We start from the raw sequence: 19,110 nt of genomic DNA, 5'->3' as shown, positions 1-19,110 counted from the left end.
CAGTGTATTATGGGGCAGGATCCAAATGTATCCACTGTGAATGGGGCAAGGGGCACAGAAGGGGGGGGGCCTCTGTGGCTGGGCAAGGACATTCACAAGGGCCTGCTTGAATTTACGGAGCAGTTGTCAGGAACTGCGGATGAAGTCCACCCTTGGGAAATTTCAACTCTGGTGTTGGGCTGCTTTAGGAAGATATGAGTGTGGACAGCCTTGTGCTGAGGGCAGCAGGATGGGCCCGGCTCTTGGGGCCCTGCCCTGCCCAGTCACTGCTGCTGCTCCTGAGTTTCCTGACAGGTACCTGCAAGAGTTTCCCTGATGAGAAATGAGCCAATACATCCAACACACAGGTCAGAGCTTGGGCTGCGGCCTCAGAGCCCAGCCGTATGCAAGCACCTTACCCCCAAGGAGCATGAGCTGGGGGCTGGGCCATGTGGATTCCAAGGCTGAAGGGGCTCCTTCCAAGGTACTGCCCCACTCAGCACAATCCCTCAGGTAGGCTCACATGGGTGAGAACCCACCAACCTAGCTGGCACCCCCTTAGACTCCAGCATGAAACCTGTGTATCTCTATAGGTGAATTGGTCCCTGGTGAGCCAGGTGAAATTTCTCATAAAATTTCCAGTTTTGTCAGGTTCCTCCCTCTGAATGATCACCCAGTGTAACTCACCAATGTTTCTTTCATTCCTGATGATAGCATCAGGTGAGGGTGCCAGGCCCAGGGCTGTTGGCACTCTCCAGTTAGAGGAGATGAGCGACACACCATTTATCAAAGTGTACCATGGAACTTGTTGCTGACTTCTTTCCCTCATCAGGCCACGTTCTAGAGACAAAGGTATATTACAATGGCCCTGCCACAGAGGCTAGGAGGCCTGAGCTCCTAAGGCTGGCCCAGTGTATAATTTGGGAAGCGATGCCTTCATCTCTCTGGACCTGTTTCTCACTTGTATGATGGGGACCAGAATCCCACCCGGGCTTGCTTAGGCCCATGGGAATTCAGATGCAGAATAAGGTCTAGACAGAGAGCAGGATTCTGAGCAGGATGCAGACTCACTCTGGGTATTAGAGATAGAGCCCCAGGTCCTAGGCTGCTCCTTCCCTCAGCTCTGCCCAAGGACCCACCGACTGCTCTATCACAGCCTTGGATTCTCTTAGGCCTTCTGACCTTGGCTTGACCTGGCTTCATTTGAAGCGTATGCCAATGGACTGTCCCTCTCCTCAGCCTCGCCTTTGTCCACTGGCCCCCAGCACCCTGCCTGGCCTCCAGCCTAACCCTGCCTTGGACAGAACAGGGAAGTGGGGGGATCCATTTGAATGTCCTACTTGACCAACTCTACCCAAGCTGGGCTGTCATTTCCCCAAGGCCATCCCTTGGAAGCTGCTCTCCTCCAAAGCCCCCTACTCCTGTGACTCTCTTCTCCCTTCTGACCGGACCTTTCCAAAACTGCCCTCAACCCAACTTCAGACTCCTACCCAAGCTGCTTAGCATAAGCTCATCCTCCCCAGGCCCCCACACCTTTAGGCCTCCCACATAGGCCCATGTCCTTCCACCACCTCTTTCCTGTTGTCACCCTTTATGGGGACCTGTGTGGCCTGGCCTTGCCAACCTAGGCACTCTTCCCCCATGTTGACCTGGAGTTCTGCCCTTCCACCATGCTTAGGTTCCTTCCCCTTGTTTGTGCTGTACTCTAAACCTGGACTGGTCCCTCCACCCCCTCACCTGCTCATCCACCTCCTCCAGGAAGCCTGGTACTCCTGCCAGTCTGGTTTCCAGAATTCCCTATGGTACTTCCATCACTACTTTGTCTGATTCCCCCCATATGTGGGCATGGACTTGATTCACGGATGTGTGTGACCCTGGTGCCAGGTGTAGGCTTCTCCCTTGGTCAGTGAGGTGGGGTGGGGGCATGATCAGAAGGTGCCCTTAGAGACCTGCTGGCTTAGAGACCACAGATTTCCCTGAGGGTTGGAAATGGCAGAGAACAGGCCAGAAACAGCACTGATGACAGAACACGGGGATCCCAGAAGGTGCAGAGGTAAAGGCTGAGTGAGGGTAATGGGTAGAGTGAGGCTGACTACAGGTCCGACAGAGCACCCCATACAGAGGGGTCAAGAGGTTGCCTCAGGGGTCTGAACTGAAGATGTCTGCCTTCCAGGACCCCAGCCTCACTCTGAAATTCATGAAAATGTTGTCCACCAGTCCCACTTGGCTGTTGCCAAGTCAGTGATAAAATGGTTTAGAAGCAAAAGTCACTGAAGCCTTGCCAGAGTGAGAGGCTGGGGGGTGATGGACATGGGTCTCTAATCTGGCCAGGTCAGCCAGGAGTTGGGTCCTCCTGCTCTGGCCCCAGACCAGTGCATTCTCCTATAATGCTCCAATACCCTCCTCCAAGAAGCCTTCTCAGGTGTCCTTATGCCCCACCATGGCTCAGGGACAGGCCATGAGAGGGTAGTGGTTCCAGTGGGAAGAGATTGATATGACCTTCCTTCTTTTCTGCCAACAAATGTTTATTAAGCACCTACTGTGTCCCTGACCTATGCTAGGTTAGTACAGATGTGGTACTGCTCTTAGGCAGTGTACCCTCTGTAAGTTCTTCTTTATATCCCACCTATCTTATCACTACAACTCAGTCCTACTGTCCTAAGCATGGAACTTGGTAGAGGCCTCTACAGTAACAGCTGCCCAGGGTAGCAGCTTTATTGGTAGAATTTAGGGGTGCTAGAGGCCTCTCTGTTATGAAATGTATTTCCACATAAAAGCTGAAACTGAGCACCCCCCACCAACTAGAGTAGAGGAGTCCAGGCCCCTGCCTGTGAGGACAGCAGAGCCCAAGCCCCCACCCAGCCACCATGCTCCCTTCCCATGATGTTATTTTTATACTTTTTCCTAAAACACAGCCTGAGCGGGCCCTTCTCGACTCTATTAACATTAGGAATCTAATCAGTAATCAGGCAGCTCATAATTTTCTGATTAGCTCTGATTAGACCCAACCTCAGGGGGAGAGGGAGTGGGACAGTGAGAGGGGAGGTGGGGCCAGTGGGGCACCAGGATATGCCTGAGGGGGCATTGGCTGGATTGAGGATGGAGGGCAGAGGGAAAGAGCCTCTTGCCCCACTGTCCTCTATCCTGGCAGAGGGTACAGGGTGGAGTCTTGGGTTGCACTGGGTTAGAAAGGTCCAGGGGTCAGAGAGCAGGGCAGTAGGAAAGGGGCGCCCAGTCCACTTGCTGCAGCGACCCCAGAGCAAGTTGGGCCTGGACTTTCAGAACCATGGACAGAGGCAGGCAGGCTTGGCAGGGTGGCCCAAAGGGCCAGGTTTAGGCATCTACCTGGGTCCTACCCTGTCTAGGTCACATTCCAGGAATGATCCCAGGAGTTGCCTTAAGTGGTGATGACAGTGATGGGATCCAGCTGCTCAGAGGGCTGCAATGTGTGACCTTCACATGGAGAACTGGCCCTGGCCACTGTTGAACACACTATAGGCAGAGCTTGATGATCATCACCTTCAATGTAAAGACAATGAGGCTGAGGGTCCCACTGCACAGTGGGGGAGCCAAGGCCTGGACAGACCACCCAGGTGATGGTGCCAGTTTGGGGCAAGCCTGGACCTATATGGAGGCTTCCCAGACCAGTCTAACCTTTCTTCTGCCTGAAGGCTGTTTGTCACCTTTACACCACATGCAATGGATGGAATCATTGTGCTGGTCAAACTAGACCTCCTAGACCTACCACACATGGAGCTGGACCTCTGGTCTGTCCCTAGTCCTGGCCGATCATGGATACTGACCTCCTCCTTGCCCCCCTTCACCCCTGTCTAGTGGCTTTCCCCACAGGCCCAGACTCTTCTGAGCCCCAGTCAAGTTAGGGTCAGAGTGGCCCTGCCCTTGCCCCTGGTCTGGATTACCCCTTGTTGGACACAACCATCCAGGTGACCTCTGATGAAGCGCATGAGCCCTGTTGGAGGAGATGTGCACAGCTAATGCCATGCAAATTGGCACGGAGGCAATCAGCCTGACTCTACAAGCTGCCCCACCGGCCGCAGGCTGGCTCATTGTCTTTTCTGTCAATTTGCATCTCATTACCCAGAAGGCTATGCTCGCTAGAGGTTAAAAGAAAAAGAGAATCAAGCCCCACCGCACCCTGCCTCCAGCTAGAGCACAATCCACACATCGGACAGAGCTGCCTGGTGCACTGCCTCATGAGGTACACTCCATGGGAAGCCTACCAGCTCTACCACCCCCATCTCCATCATCACCACTGATGCCCACTTAACCACTACCAACATTGCTCATCACCCAACACCATTATTCCATCACTGGTCCTCCCATCACCAATCACCACTACTATTATTACCTTCATCTCCATCATCACAGGCACCAACACCATCACTGTCACCTCCACCACCACCACCTTCACCACTGTAGCCATCACCCCACTGGGGCATCTCTGCTAGCACCTCACATTACCTCATGATCACCAGCTGCTTCATCACCTCTGCATCCCTCAGGGAAGTCTGGTGAACAGGTAGAGACCACGGACTCTATCTTTCTCTGACCATAACCCTCCAGCATTATGTGAAGGTTAGAGAAGCCATAAACAAATGATCCAGTGATCAGAGACCTCATAACTCAACCACCTGGACACTGGTGCTTATAATTGGGTGTCCCAGGAAGGAAGCCCATAAGACAGGGTCTAGTTGAGGATGCCTGCCACTCGACAGAGCCCCTAGGAGACTGGGCTTTGTTTACTCCCCTGATTAGCACTCACTGCATCTTGAGGGGCAGAGCAAGGAGCTGCATATGTGACACGGTGACTGACACCCTGTCTGAACCTCGGTTGCTTCATCTCCAAAGTGGGGCTTCTAATCGTCTTGACCTCATAAGGCTGTGTGAGGATGAGAATAGATAATGAGAGGAGAATATTGAGCATCCAGGACCCGTTGGATGGTCACATAAAACCTGTGGGCAAGGAAAGTGATTAGATCAGGCTGGGAAGGCTTCTGGGAAGAGGGGGCAGCAGAGCAGACTTGAAACAAGGTCAGATGGATGGGAAAAAGGAGCAGACTCCAAGTGGGAGCCTGAACAGGGCCAAGTTGTGGAGGTGGGAATGAGTGGGCTGCTTCTCTGTGGGGAGAGGACAGTCAAGGCCAGGGCAGCTGAAGCAGGCCTTTGCTCCTCCTGAGCATCCTTGGGTATTTGTGTTCACGGTGTGGCTAAGACTCTTCCATAGGACACCATGGTTTGCATCTTGCTTCACACATGTGTTCCCTCTAAGCCCCATGGAGCCCAATCACTATGCCCATTCTACTGACAAGGGCACCAAGGCGGAGACGAGCCTAACCCAAGGCAAAGTTAGGGGCTTCCCTGCAGAGGTCACCCAGAAGAGTGGGAATTGGAGCCAGATCTTTCCACTCAGGCCATTACTCTGCTGGGTGTGATGCCTGAGACTCAACCTCATCACTATCCACCAGCTTTGGTGGCAGCAGCATGAGCACCACCTGGAATACAAAGCTGGGCACTGGTTGGCCCGGAGGCAATGCTGGGGGCCTGGGAAGAGCTGACAGGCAGACAAAGGCCTGGAGGTGGAGGGTGGGGTGGGCACAGCCTGGTTGCCAGGAGGAAACGCCCAGGGTAAAAGCTGCTCTGAATACTGGCTGCATCCCGCTGCTGCAATCAGCTTCGACACTTGGTTATTATGAGGAGTAAAGGCGGCCGGCGGGACAGCTGGAGCCTTGGCGACAACATTTAAGGCGTTTGTCAGAGCCATGGGACACGGGCTGCCAGGCGCTAATGGCTTCTGCTTGCTGCTGCCAAGTGATAGGAGGGTGGGCAGGTGGAGGCGGCCTTGCTCCTGCCCGGGCCCCATGCCCACCTCATGCATCGTGGCTGCTCCACGACAGGTAGGGCCCACCTGGGCCTTACAGATGCCTAGCAACGGCCGCAGAGCCATGGTACCAGCTGGGGAGGGTGGGGCAGGCGGCCGTGCAGCACGTGCCTGCCTGTCTAGGACGTTATCTTTTCCATCTCCATTCAGCCTGCGGCCCTGCTCTGCTGGGAAGACGGTCTGGTAGTCTGTCCTCTACCATGCCATCTCCCAAGAAAGGGGTCCTGGATCCCAGGGGGCTAAGGCTGCTCAGCCCCTGATCTCAGCCCTTTGGGTTGGACTTTGTGTGGAAGGGACCCTTCTAGTGACAGACCCATGGTGGACTCAGATCCATCCTGACTGGGTGATTTCAGCTCTCCTAGCCCCAGTTTTCCTCCTTGAGAAATGGGAAAATGGAACCATCCAATCAGGGAGCCTGCATCAGTGAGAAAACAGGGGATGCTGAGGTGCTGGTGATAGGGAACCCAAGGGCACCTGAGCTTATTAGGAAGGGCTAATGTCCCAGTCACATGTCACCTGGCAGTAGGGGGAGTGTGGCCCCCGGGCCTGCCTGAAGACGAGGACAGCCCCCAGAGGAAGAACCAGAGAAAACTGCAGAGATCACAGCCAGGGATTTTCCAGGGAGGAGAAACCCATGGCCAGGTGACCAGGCAGGGCTCTGAGTAAAAAATGTTCCTGAAACATCCATGGCCAGGAAGGAATTCCTGCATCTGGAAGTGAATTTGTAGTATCTGTGCTTCATACACACTGAGTGCTCGATGTGCCCCAGCACCGTTCATTAATCCCTAGAGCAGCCCCTACAAAGCAGGTCCCATTTCTAACCTATGCTGCAGATCAGGAAGCCGAGGCTCAGATGTGGTTGCTCAGTTTGTCTGCAGCCATAGCTCTCTGAGAGCAAGGAGGAGGGCGTTCCCCCTCCTCCACTCACTGACTCATCCATGAGACACCCTGAGCCCCCACTGAGGAGGAAGTGGGTCTTTGGCTGGCTATGGATCAGAGAGCATGGGGTTGGAGGAATGCCATGGGGCTGGGAGAGGGATCCAGGGCACAGGAGAAGACCTGGATGGGCCTGAGCTCAGCCTTAGCTTTCCTGGATGACCTTGCACTTGTCATCCTGGGAGTTCCTGTCCATCCCTCTCGCTCTGGCTGACGCCAGAAGAGGCAAGAGGGGTCCCTAAGAAGGTGGGGAGCTGTGTGCTCTTACCAAGGCCACCCACGAGCTCTGGCCCCCAGGAGCCCTCTGCCACCTACAGTCAGCCTCCAGCACTACTACTACATGGAGGATGTGTGTGCATGTGCATTCAAATGTATACACAAGTACAAGCATGTGAGCATGGGAACACACGCACAGACGTAAGAAATCATATGTGAACACAGATACACATGTGGGAGTATATGAACAGTGTATATGTGCATGCATCCTCACATGCGCTCAGGCGCATTCACACAAGGCTGTTAAGTCCACACCTTCATGTCCTGGACTCCCGTCCCAAGGCACAGGTGGCGAAAGGCCTCTTCCTGCTGTGGTTGGGTGTGGGGTGGCTCACTGGGCCTGTGGCTCCTGCCCACTCCTCCCTGGTCAAACAGACTCTTCTGGCTACCACCTGCCTTGTTCCTGCTGAGTGGTCCCTCCTGAAGTGTACCCTCAGTTTATTCCCTGGTCTGCCTTCCTTCCTGACCTCACTCTAGCTTATGATCACTTTGCTTTGTGTGATCTTATCCCAACTAACACCATAGTATGGAATAAATGAAAAGGTGACCCCAAGACCCCTCTTCTTTCAACAAGCATGTGTGTGGCCTGCGCTGGGGGCTGGAGACACAGGGTGAATCAGACCCAGTCCCACCCTCCCAGACTGCCCAGTGGAGGGTAGGGGCTTCCACCTGTCTCCATGCTCACCCTCCAACCCCGCAATCACAGTACAGCCAATACCAGGCCAGATGCACATGCAGACTGAGGAAGTCTTGGGCATAGTCTCACAGCACCTGCCTGACAGGTGCCTTCATCATTACAGTTATCACTCATGTGACCAACACAACCATGGGGAATAAGGCTGGTGCTACTGATCTGTTTTTCAGAAGAAAAACTAACAGGAGGAGGATCTGGGACCCAAACGTAAGTCTGTTTAGCTGCTAAGCCCAGGCCTGCATTGCACTAGCCTGCATTGGCCGTACCTGTGTGACCAGCAATCCCAGCACTCTCAGTGGCTCTGAGGCTGAGGAGGTGGGACATCCCCAGGGTCACACTACAGCCCATGTGCTAGGTCCCAAACCGTTTCTAGTAAAGGCAGGAGGGGCTGAGGGCACAACTGTCAAAGTCACTCCCAGACATAATTCCATGGGAAGTGGGAGTTGGCTTCTATGGGAATTTGATCTCAATGTCTCCTCTTCTATAGTTAGAACACAAAGCAGTGGGTATCCCGTTTTCCTTTGGCTACCAGGAGGCTCAGAGTTGACTTAGAGACTCAACTAGACCAAATGCTTAGTCTATCAGGTGTTGTTTACCATGGCTCTTTTGTCTCATCCTTATTATTCATATTCTATGTTTTACTAAGTATGTTTTTGTGAAGAGATGCTCAGTACTCTGCTGAATGAACTAGTGAATAGACCACATTAAACTGCTACCCAACCTGTCCATGCTTTCCTTTCCTTTTTTTTTTTTAAGATTTTATTTATTTGAGAGAGAGCCAGACAGCATGAGCAGGAGGAGGAGGAGGAGGAGGAGAGAAAGAGAGAGAGAGAGAATCTCAAGCAGACTCCCTGCCGAGCGTGGAGCACGATGTGGGGCTTGATCCCAGAACTCTGAGATCATGCCCTGAACTGAAAACAAGGGCTGGATGCTTCACTGACTGTGCTCCTCCACCACCCAGTGCCCCCTCACATTTCCCTTTTCTAAGAGGCAGCTAGACCCCTTGGAAGGAACACTGGACAGAAGTCAGGAGGCCCCAGTGCTCCATGGGCCAGTTGCTCCCCCCAGCTTTAATTTTCACCCTTCCTGTGCCCATCTCTGCATCCCCTCCCAGTCCAGCGGGGCGGATTCCTCCATGAGGCTAGATGGACTGGGGGTGGGCAGTGAGGCCCTGCTCGGAGCCACCACCCCGCCAATGTGGTAGGCCAGCATCTGGCAGGGACAGCCGTCTCCCTGGAAAACGAGACGCTTCTTATTGAGATAACGAATCGCTCCATTTAGATCCAAATTAACCTCCCCCAATTACCCCATTTTCTACCACATTTCACCAGATCGAAATCCCCTTCTGCCCACAAAGTCATGTGCCTTGCCCCTCCTCACTCCCAAAGCGACATTCAGCGGCCCAAGTGGGGCCAGCCAGTGCACCTCCCCCTCACCGTGACCATGATTTCTTTTCTTTCTTTCCACGGGGTGGGGGGTGGGAGCAGGGAATGGGAAGCTTGATGCAGCTGTCGCTCTGAGGAGTGAGAATTTTTATTTTATTTTTTTAGCTCATTCTTTGAAATAAGGATGCAATATGGGATCAATTTTTGATGACAGTGAAGTAAAAGGGGAAAATAGTAGCAATTTTCTCTTCTGAACATGCCCTATTTAATGGAAGGATGTCACGGTGGTTTTATCCAGAGGAGAGAGAGGGCCTGGTTCTAGGGACACATGGTCAATCAGAGATGTCTGGCGGGATCTCAGCCTTGGGATGGCCGGGCACCCCCACTTGCCAGTGCCCCCACTAAGGCTGTTGCTGGGGCCCAGGACTTGGTGAGAGGAGATTGAGGCTGCAGGGTCCATGTCACCGACTGGGGGCCAGCTACTATGGATTGAAATTCCATCTCCAATGACCCAGCCCCAGGTGGACCCTCCCTGCCTTGTGCTCTGCTGGTCTCGGCCTGCATCAGGATTCTAGAGCTGGAACCCCAGGGAATCCAGTGTTAATTAGGGTTATAAAATCCTGCCCAGCTGCTGCTGCTGCCTTTGTGTTAAACCTAGGGAGCTGAGCTCCGGTTGGCCTGGAGCTGGTGAGGGTGAAGAACAGAGGTGGAGGCTGACAGGGAGGGTGGGAGGGGATGGGGATGCACTAGGATAAGAGTGATTGAAGTGCTGAATCCAGAGCTGGCCAGGATTGGGGGATCAGGCATCCAGCTCTTTGTCTCAGGGCTCAGGAAGGAGAGATGGGATGATAAAGGGGACAGTGGTGGGGGAATTTCTCAGTGGGGGTGTTTCTCAGGGACACTGCAGTAGGAATTATGTGTCCCAGCCCCAGTCCCTGTGTTAGAGATGACCTGGAGTCACACCTGGGCTGAGGGAGTCAGGAGGCCTCAGACTCAGTCTGGCAGAAATCCTGGGACCCTTGCTGGGGATCAGGAGGACTGGCCCTGCTCTGCTGCTCTAAGTTGCCCCAGGGGAGGTTAAGATCCCAGGGCTGAGCGTACTAGGAGGCCAGGGGGCTGGCTACCAGGACCCCATCTTCACCGGGAAACCCAGCCATTCACCATGGAGACCCCTTGAAGTCTGGGGCACTCCCAGAGCAGCTGAGGGACACCCTGGCCAGCCTTGGCCTGCCCTTCCTGAGGTCTAGTCCCCTCTGGCCATCAATCTTCCAAATTCTTCACCTTGCAGAGCAAGGACTAGGAACAAAAGTGAATTAGAGCCATACCTTGAAGGACTGAGCTGCTCAGCTGCGGGCATCTCATTCACAGACACATGCAGTCACCCCACGCTGCTTATGACCCGCAAACACAGCACTTGGTCTCGCCATCCCCACATGCTGCCATGTGCCTGTATAGAGCCCCCAGTTATGAAGACATCTAGCCACACGCCCTTGCAAGCACAGCCCCTGCCTAGGTGTGGTTGTTACAACCAATGACTTTGACTTCACACAGTGAGAAAAACACTGCCTCTCTGAAGCCTTTTTCCACTCACCACTCATGGGCCCACCATATAAACAATCTCAGACCCCCAAAGTGACCTTCCAGAATCCCTACTAGGAAGCCAAAACAGCACTGGCAAGAACAGGCCCTGCTGCCTCCTCTAGGGCACTCCTTGCCCCCAAATATCTGCAGATCCTAGGCGACAAGTAGAGAGGTGGCCGGCTGGGCTTATCATCGACAGATGCCACCCCAAAACTGCGCCCGCCACCTCCCTCCTCTCCTCGGCTGTGGCCGGGCCTCTGAAATAATTAGCAATTCTGCTCGACAAAACACTGGCCCGATGGGATAATAAACTCCAACATCTGTCAGAAGAGCGAGCTCCTATGGAATTGCCAAGAGAAACATTTTTCTCCTCATTCAATTCACATTTAAATCGAAAACAACCCCTCCAAGTCTGCGCCAGGCCGGCGGCACGGGGCTCCGGGAGCCCACAAGCTGTTCCCGGGCCTGCAAAGAGGCTCGGACGAGTGGTGATCACTCACTCAAATTAACAAATCATTTTATTTAGAAATGAAGAGAATTTGTAAGTGACGGATGGCTTGAGAGCCACTGAAGAAAAGAGGCAGCCAGCCATCGGCCCTGCTGCCACACTGGGGGGCAGCCCTGGGTCTCCACCACCCCTTCTGGCCCCTGGCAGAAAGGCCTCTTCGGGAGCTCCAGTCATGGGAGCCAGCACTCCCCATTGTCACAACTGCCCTATGTGGTAACAGGCCAGGAATCACGTTGCTATTTTGTAGTGGGAAACCGAGGCTTAGTGAAATGCCTAAGACCCCAGTAGTTCCTGCTGGCCTGAGAAGGACACAGGCCCCTGTGTGACAGAGCCTAGGTAGGGCTCACTCTGCTCCCCACCCCTCCAAAAAAAACTACAAAACAACACTCAGCCTCCTGGGCCTGCAATTCCATTTCTGGGCTGGTGGGGGTGCTGTGCAGAGAGGTCTGGGTCATGTGTGAGTCCAGGGTGCAATCCTTGCTTTATCCACTATAACTATATTCTTTCTTTTTACAACTGCACTCTTGAGACAGGAGCCCTAGAGACTTGAGTTCTGGGTCTAGGGCCCAGCTTTACTGTCTATACAATGTAAGATGTAGACCTGGATTGCCAAGGGCCTTCCCAGCTCTGAGGGCCTCTGAAAGCTGGATATCCAGTACTGACAAATGAGCCCCAGTCCTGGCCACGGATCTCCCTGGGGTTCTGATGGTGTCCTGTGTGCCTCCATAAGGTTTCCTCTTGAGGGTTCCCCAAATGCCAATATGTCTCCCATCACACCCCTCCTCAGAGTTCTCCCAGGACCTACACGCCCTCATCAAAGACGTCCCTGCTCTGTCACATGATTTCCCCAACAGGCTGTGCCCAGTTCTTGGTAACTCTTTGCTGCATAAATGAATGACTGAAGAAATGTCTGGCTGCACAGACACTCAAATGCATGAGACAGGGGCTCGATTAAGTGTCTGATTATCATATATCTCATACCTCCATGCTTTTGCACAGAACATTCTCTCTGCCTAGAATGTCATTCCCCTCCCTGCTCTGCCTACACAATTGTTTCCTGCTTCTTAACGTCCAGCTTAGTTGGACTCTGTGCTGAGCTTCTTCCTGCTTAGCCTCTCACAGCTGTGGTTACCACCTAGGCACCAGGCTATTTTAAAGGCTGGCCACCCTGGACCAGGTTCTCTTGAGGTCACAGTAGGGTCTGAGGGCTTGGCCTCCCTCTGAGAGTTTTCCAGTTGGGGATGTCAGGAGCCGCTGAAATTGAGGAATAGCGTTGGAGGGAAGAGGGGGTTGTGGTGGGCCTGTAGGACAGAAGACAGGGCCAGAGGGATGGGGAGAAGAGGACAGACTCCCAGGAAGACAGATGGTCAGAGATGGGAGTGTTGGGAGTGGTGGTAAGGCCTGGTGGACGGTTTCATTGCTTCTGTAGGCCACTGTCCTGCACGAGGCTCAGGGAAAATGCTTCTTCTCAAATTGTAACTGTGAGCTCGGATGCTCCACTGGGGGCTTCAGGGAGTCCCTGCCCAGGAGAGAGCAGACAGGAATAGGGTGCCCTGAAAACAGCATGCCTCTGTCCTGGACTCCACTGGCTCTCAAGGGAGCATCGGGAGGCCACGACACTAGCTGTGGGGCTGTGTCATACTTAGATGGGATCCGTGGAGACTTGGGCTCAAGCTGGAGCCATCCAGCGCTCTCTGCCCTTTGCCTTTCTGCACCTCAATTTGCCAGTCTGTAAAACAGAGCCATCCTCCACTAGGTGTGTGGTGCAGAAGGGATGGAGGGGTGAGAGAGTTATGACAAAGGGTACCCACACAGGAATGGTCATGTGCAGGGGTGTCTACCCGGGACACACAGTTGCACACATGTGTGCATGCACAGGCCGGGCTGCACACATACATGGGAATCACCTGCAGGTATGTATGCCTGTCTATCTGTAGCCACTAGTGTGGGTGCATGGGCTTGGGTGTGCTGCTTTGGCTGCAGAGCAGGAGATGGGATGGAAGCACATGGGTTTTACACATATACGTGTCTGTGGGTGCCTGAAGCATGCCCACATGCGTACCTGTGAAATGGGCCATGTTGGGCAGCAGGAACCTTGAGGTAGGAGAGCTCTTCCCAGCCTTCCCACCCCCAGCTCTTCAGACTCTTCCAGTGCACACCCTGCGTATCACACGTACACCCATGCATGCAGGCCCTATCACGGAGGGCCCTGGCCTGCCCCTAGGCCATACACACAGGCATGCATATCCATTCAGCACCAGCCCTGATATGCATATGGGGCACATCCCAGCCATATTGGCAGCCTCCCACAAACAGAGACATACTCCACTTGTGTTTTGGTCTCAGGTAGGCTCCATCACCATTGTTGAGAACTCTAAATGGCAGTTGGGGTTCTCTTTCTTCTGACATGAGCAGCTGCCTAGGGTGGTCTGGCACTGGGCAGCCCAGGAAGATCCAGCACTGCCTGCTGAGCTGACCCTGCATCTCCTACCACCTGCTTGGAAGCAGCGCTCTGTGCACAGGTGGGTGTCTGCAATCTATGGGAGGCTCCTGTTGACTCTGGTTCCTGGCAGGAGCCGGGTTGGGCTGTGGGAGGGAGACCCCATAGATGCTCAGGAAGTGGTGTACCAGGTTGGGAGACTGGGTTTGATCTTGAGCCGCTGCGGCCCTGCTCAGCTCTGAGATGTGTGTGTTTGGGTGCCAATACCCACTCCTTGCCTCCCTGATGTGACTGTTTTCTGACACCCCTCTGAAACCCCATTATGCATCTTCACATTACTTGTTTACCCTCTGCCTCCTATCTGGACCACAAGGTCCCAGAAAGCAGGACCAGGTCTGCTTCTGTCACTGTGGAGTCCTCAAACAACCAGCCTGACATTCGGTATATACCTGGGAAATGAATGGATAGGTGGAAGCTGACATGATGGGTCCAGGGAGCACGGAGATGTGCTGCAGTGGGAGGAAGAGTCCCCCAGCCCTGCCTATATCAGCTTTGGAAATCACTCGGCCCCGTGAAAGAGTGAGCCAGGAGGAGAGGGCAGTGCCGTGAGAGGCAGGACTGTACTTCTGCTCCTATGAGTCAGAAGAGGCTGCCCCCTCTGTCTTGCGGGGAATGCACAGGCTCCTCCCCTATGATCACTGCCAGTGACATCCCCAGAGCCACAAAGCATCTGCAGTGAGTGTGGGCACTACCTGGGAGCTGGGCCACAACACAGGACCTGGCAAGCAGTAGGTGCTCAATATATGCTGTATAATGAACATCCCTACCTTACTCAAGAGGCTGCCAGGGCTTCCAGTACCTGCGGTCTAAATCCCTGTGCTTGGGGTTCAAGGCCTCCCACTGCCATTTCTACCTTCTTGGCCGTGCACTGCTTCCACCTCAAGCCAGCCCCTGCCCTTGACCCCTTCATACATTTGTGCTATGGTTCTGTCTGGCCTGCCCCTCCTCCTGGCCAATTCCTTGGCCAAATCCTGTCCCAGTCCACCAGATTCTGTGGGGATGTCTTCCCAAGTGCTTCTAGGGCCAGCCAGGGCAGCCTCTAGGTCTGTGGAGCAGGATGCACACAGTGTGTCAGGAGGGGTGCTAAGGGTAGCCCAGGAAGAGGGGGGTGGGGAGACCTCTGTTCTAGCCCCTCAGAGCCGATGTCCCCATTGCATCCCCTTCTCTGAGCCATTGCAATGCTTCCATGAGGGCTAGCAGTGTCCTCTGTCCACTGCTGTGGGCTGGACAGGGAGAACAAAGCACGTAATAAGGCGCTGGGTCCCTGGAGGCATGGGCTCTGCTGGCAATGTCTCTGCTCTTTCCCTGGGCTCAGGCCTGCCTGGGGTCTTGAGTCCTGAGCCTTTGGGGGCTTGGCCCTTGGGGGTGGGAGAGGTGCAATCTGTGCTGGGGGCATTGTAGGATAGGACAAGGATGAGTCTGAGTTTGTGGGGGGCTTCCTGGGCTGTGCCTGGACACCTTCAGATGGAGTCCCTCAGCCTGGAGAGGAAGGGAGGAAGAGATGGGAACACAGGGAGGTGGCGACTCAGTCCCTGTCTCCTGGTCTAGGGAGGGCTTTATGGGCAATGGGCAAGGAAGTGTAAGCCAAAATTCCCTAGAGGTGGAACCAAGGCTTAAGATTTAGCAAGAAAAATCATGGTCTGACATTAAGGAAGAACTTCCAGACATTTGGTGGGCTCCAGCTCTGGAAAAGGAATCTGACGACACAGGGGCATTTCCCTCCAGAGTGAGGGGTAGGCTAACATACCACTGTTTGCGGGAAGGGGAGTGGGCCAGCCTCCCTCCAGCCCCATGATTAGAGAAGCTGTTCTGGTTTCCTGGGATCAAGGACCTGTGTCCAGCATTCCTGGGGCCACAGTCTTGTGACCTGACCTTGTGCCCCTAAGCTGAGCTGGGAGTTCTGTATATGAAGTATCTATGACCTAGCTGGTGACCTCGGGCCTCCGACACCAACCCTGGGAACACTTCTCCAACCTGTGATCGACAGACTCAGGAGTGACCCTGAGGCCACTGGAGCAGACAACACTTTCATGAAAAAGCAGGAGCCCCTTCCACTCAGTGGTAATCTTGAGTGATTGCACAGGGCATGGTAGGAGTGTGTGAAGGCCCTCAGGGGCTGGCACCATTCCTAAAATCTGGCTGTGGCACCCAGGGCTGGAGCCCTGAGATGCCTCCCTCAATAGCCAGGAAGCCAGGGAGGGTGATACAGGGCAGGGGGCAGCCGGCTGCCTCCTCCAGGCCAGGCCCTGGCTCCCTTGGGTCCCTTACAGAGACTCAGGAAGGCCTGACCTCCACTTCTTGCCCGCCATCCCCTTCCCCCCATCTCTCCTTCTAAGAGGAAAATCACAAGGAAGCAAACCTTGGGGGGAGAAAGGAGAATGTTTTTAATTAAAAGTTTAAGAGAATTCACGTCCTGAGGGAGTTGAAGCAAGAGAAGGCGGGGAGACAGTAGGGGCAAGGGGGAGGGTCGAGGGAAAAAGTAGGCCACGCCAGCTGAGGGCTGGAGCCCGATCCTTCCAGCTGCCCAGGCCCATGGCTGCAGCCAGCTCTGAGCCTTGAGGCCGGGGCAGCTCTGGTCTCCCATCTGGGGAATGGGTGGGGGAGATGGGGGCAGGGGCAGAGGCTGGGCAGCGATGGCTGGATCAGAGTAGCACCAAGCTCTGAGGCTTAATAAACAGCTCACAGTCCAGCGCTGTTCCTTCTGCCTGGCCTCACTGCTGGAGGCAGACGTTCCTGGTGCCCCTGGCTGGAGCTGTCTGCTTGGTCAGGGCCTTGGCCCTGGTCACCTGTGACCCTCCTGGGTGGCTCCATACATGCCCTGTCCATAGTCACAGTCCCAAGCAGCCCTCACCTCACAGCTAGACCAGACCCTGGTTGGGGCAGGGGGTGGGATGATTTGGGGGTTCAGGGTAGCCTAACTGCTGTGGCACTTTGTCCAATGGGTGGGGGTGGCAGACAGGTGATAATGAGGACCACTGGGATTCCTATAAACCAAGTACTGGCTGCACACATGGCTCAGCCCATCCACACCGAGCAGAGGCCTTTGGCATTCTGCCCCCTTACCCCCAGCCTGTCTGCCATACACATGCCTACAAGGGGCAACTCCACTTAGTAGCTTATTGGTCTGAGCCCAACTTGGGCCTGAGCTGTCCCTGCATGTGAGCATGTGAGCAGGTGTGCAGAGGGTGCTCCTGAGCAGGGCTTGGTCAGCCTTGCTCCATCCCTTCCTCCTGATGGAGGGAGGGCATGGATACCTTCAGCCCACTGGCCTCCATCTGCTCACCAGGCCCTGGTGCCAGGATGTGTGTTAAGGGGGCCAATGCATGTATCAGAGTGTGGGGGGTGGTGGTGGCCAGGGCTGATGTAAGGTAGACTCATCCCCAGTAATCTTCCTTGACCCCATCCCCGCCTACCCTTTCCTGGGAAAAGGAAAAGGCGGTGGGAAATAAGACAGATGCAATATTTTGCAAAATGAGCTAATTACACGGCAGTCACACAAGGAGATGAGATTAGCAGAATATTTCATAAAAGGAGGCACAGGTATGCATGTGGGGGGTGGGGAAAGGTCACTGCTCTTCCTGGGAAATTGTGGGGCCCAGTACTTCTGCCTGGGCCACGGGGAGCCAGGGCCGCAGCCCTGTCACTCAGGCCACAGTCACGTAGGTCTGTCCTGGGCCACGTGACAGCTACAACCACAGGGAAATAGGTATGTGCAGACACACGAGGAACACATGCTCATGTCTAGACACCCCCATGGGATACTGCACACATGTGTCCCAGGAGAAAGAAGAATGGCCACGCTCTCTCCGACCTCCCCGATAGCCTCTCCCTTGCAAGCTCATGTCTGGGGGTTAGGGCTGCACTTGGGGTAAAGGTCCCACGCATGAGCTTCTAAGACGGAGGACAGTGCAGCTGCAGCTGCCACCAACCGGGCTGTCACTGCTGTTACCAGAGCACGGTAGGTCCATTGCTCTGTTTAAATGCCCATTACTCATCTGCTGGCCCCTGGAGTCAGGACCCTCCCACCCGAGGGGTGTGGGGACACTTTGGCCCAGGCTGCTCCTCCTTACCCCATGGTGCCTACTCTTCAGTTCTTTAGCCCTTGGTACTCTGGGTGCACAGGAAGATGCTCTGGGACCCCCAAAGCCCACATCTAAAAACCAGCCCCCAGCAGAGCTCTGAGGCCCCCAGTGACCAGAGTCAAAGATCCAAGATGCAAGCTCAGAAGACCCTCAAGCCCCTCGGAACTCTGGGCGGGAATGTATACTGATGCTAAGCTTGCGCAGGGACTGAGATGTGAATGGGTCTGGGTGGAAGGCCACACGTCCCACCCCCTGAGACCTCGAGCACCGGCATCACTGCTGCACACCAGCCTCACTTGGTGGCCGTCTGGGGGGCGGTCAGCAAACACCTGGGGAAGGAAGGTGGGGGCAGGCAGGCATGCTGCCTACTTGCTGACAATCCCCATTGACTCCCGGGGGTTCAGCTTGTCACTCCACAGCCTATCCCATCTAAGACCCCCTGTCCCCAGAAGCGCCATCTTCCCCCACCCCGCAACCCCAACCCAGAACGTGGAGGGTTCTCCAGCAACCACGCTGGACTCTGCCTGACCTCCACTCCTACTTGTAGGACCCCTCCATGCTCTTCTCTTTCTCAGAATGTTCTTCCCCACCTTCTGATAGGCAAAGCCCCTCCTTCCCTCCAGCCTCAGCCTCAGCACTACTTCGCTGTGCTTCCACATAACTGGGACCTGTTGATGAAAGTTCAAGGTGAGGTCAAGTGACAGGATCTTCCCTGAGGTCCAAGTCCCTGTCCTGGAACAGTGATGACCTCATAGCACACATGTGTCTAAGAGCCAGCCAGGTCTCAGCTCAGACAAAACACTTGGCAATCCCGCCAGGTGGACTCTTCTCAATCCCCTGCCCTGACCCTGTCTCAATGCTTGTCTATCCATCTGTTCACTTCCCTGACTGCTGCTGGGTCCGAAGACTAGGAACAGGGTTGGGGGTGGGGGGTGGGGGGTGGGAGGGTGAGGGGTGGAGCTGGGCCTGGGGAGGGATTCAGCATACGGAGTGGGGAAGCCCTAAACTTGGCCTTCAGATGCCTGAAGGCTGTCTCTGCCAGGAAGCTCCCGAGTGATGCCAAGGGGAGACTGTACTGGTCCCTCTGAGTCCTGCTCTCTGCCTAGCTGGCTCCCCATACCTGCCCAGCCTAGGCCCAGCAGTCCTGTGGGTGAATAGGTGGGTCGTAGGTGGGGAGCTGCCCACTTGCCCACAAACCCCAATCACCCAGGGAGGGGCTGAACCCAAGGCACCTGGGCAGCTGGCAGATAGGCCCTCATACCCTCGGCTC

At 54.9% G+C, this 19,110-nt stretch overlaps 1 protein-coding gene across 1 annotated transcript in view; it reads right to left on the bottom strand.

Annotated features, from left to right (window-relative positions):
* Positions 1-19,110, bottom strand: part of CACNA2D2 (calcium voltage-gated channel auxiliary subunit alpha2delta 2) — a 138,379-nt gene that overhangs the window by 39,143 nt on the left and 80,126 nt on the right. The gene's annotated exons all lie outside the window — the stretch shown is intronic.

Source organism: Canis lupus, chromosome 20 (assembly GCF_003254725.2).
Source record: "Canis lupus dingo isolate Sandy chromosome 20, ASM325472v2, whole genome shotgun sequence".
NCBI lineage: Eukaryota > Metazoa > Chordata > Mammalia > Carnivora > Canidae > Canis > Canis lupus.
The sequence above is the reverse complement of the archived record's forward strand: the minus strand, read 5'-3'. Positions and strand labels throughout refer to the sequence as shown.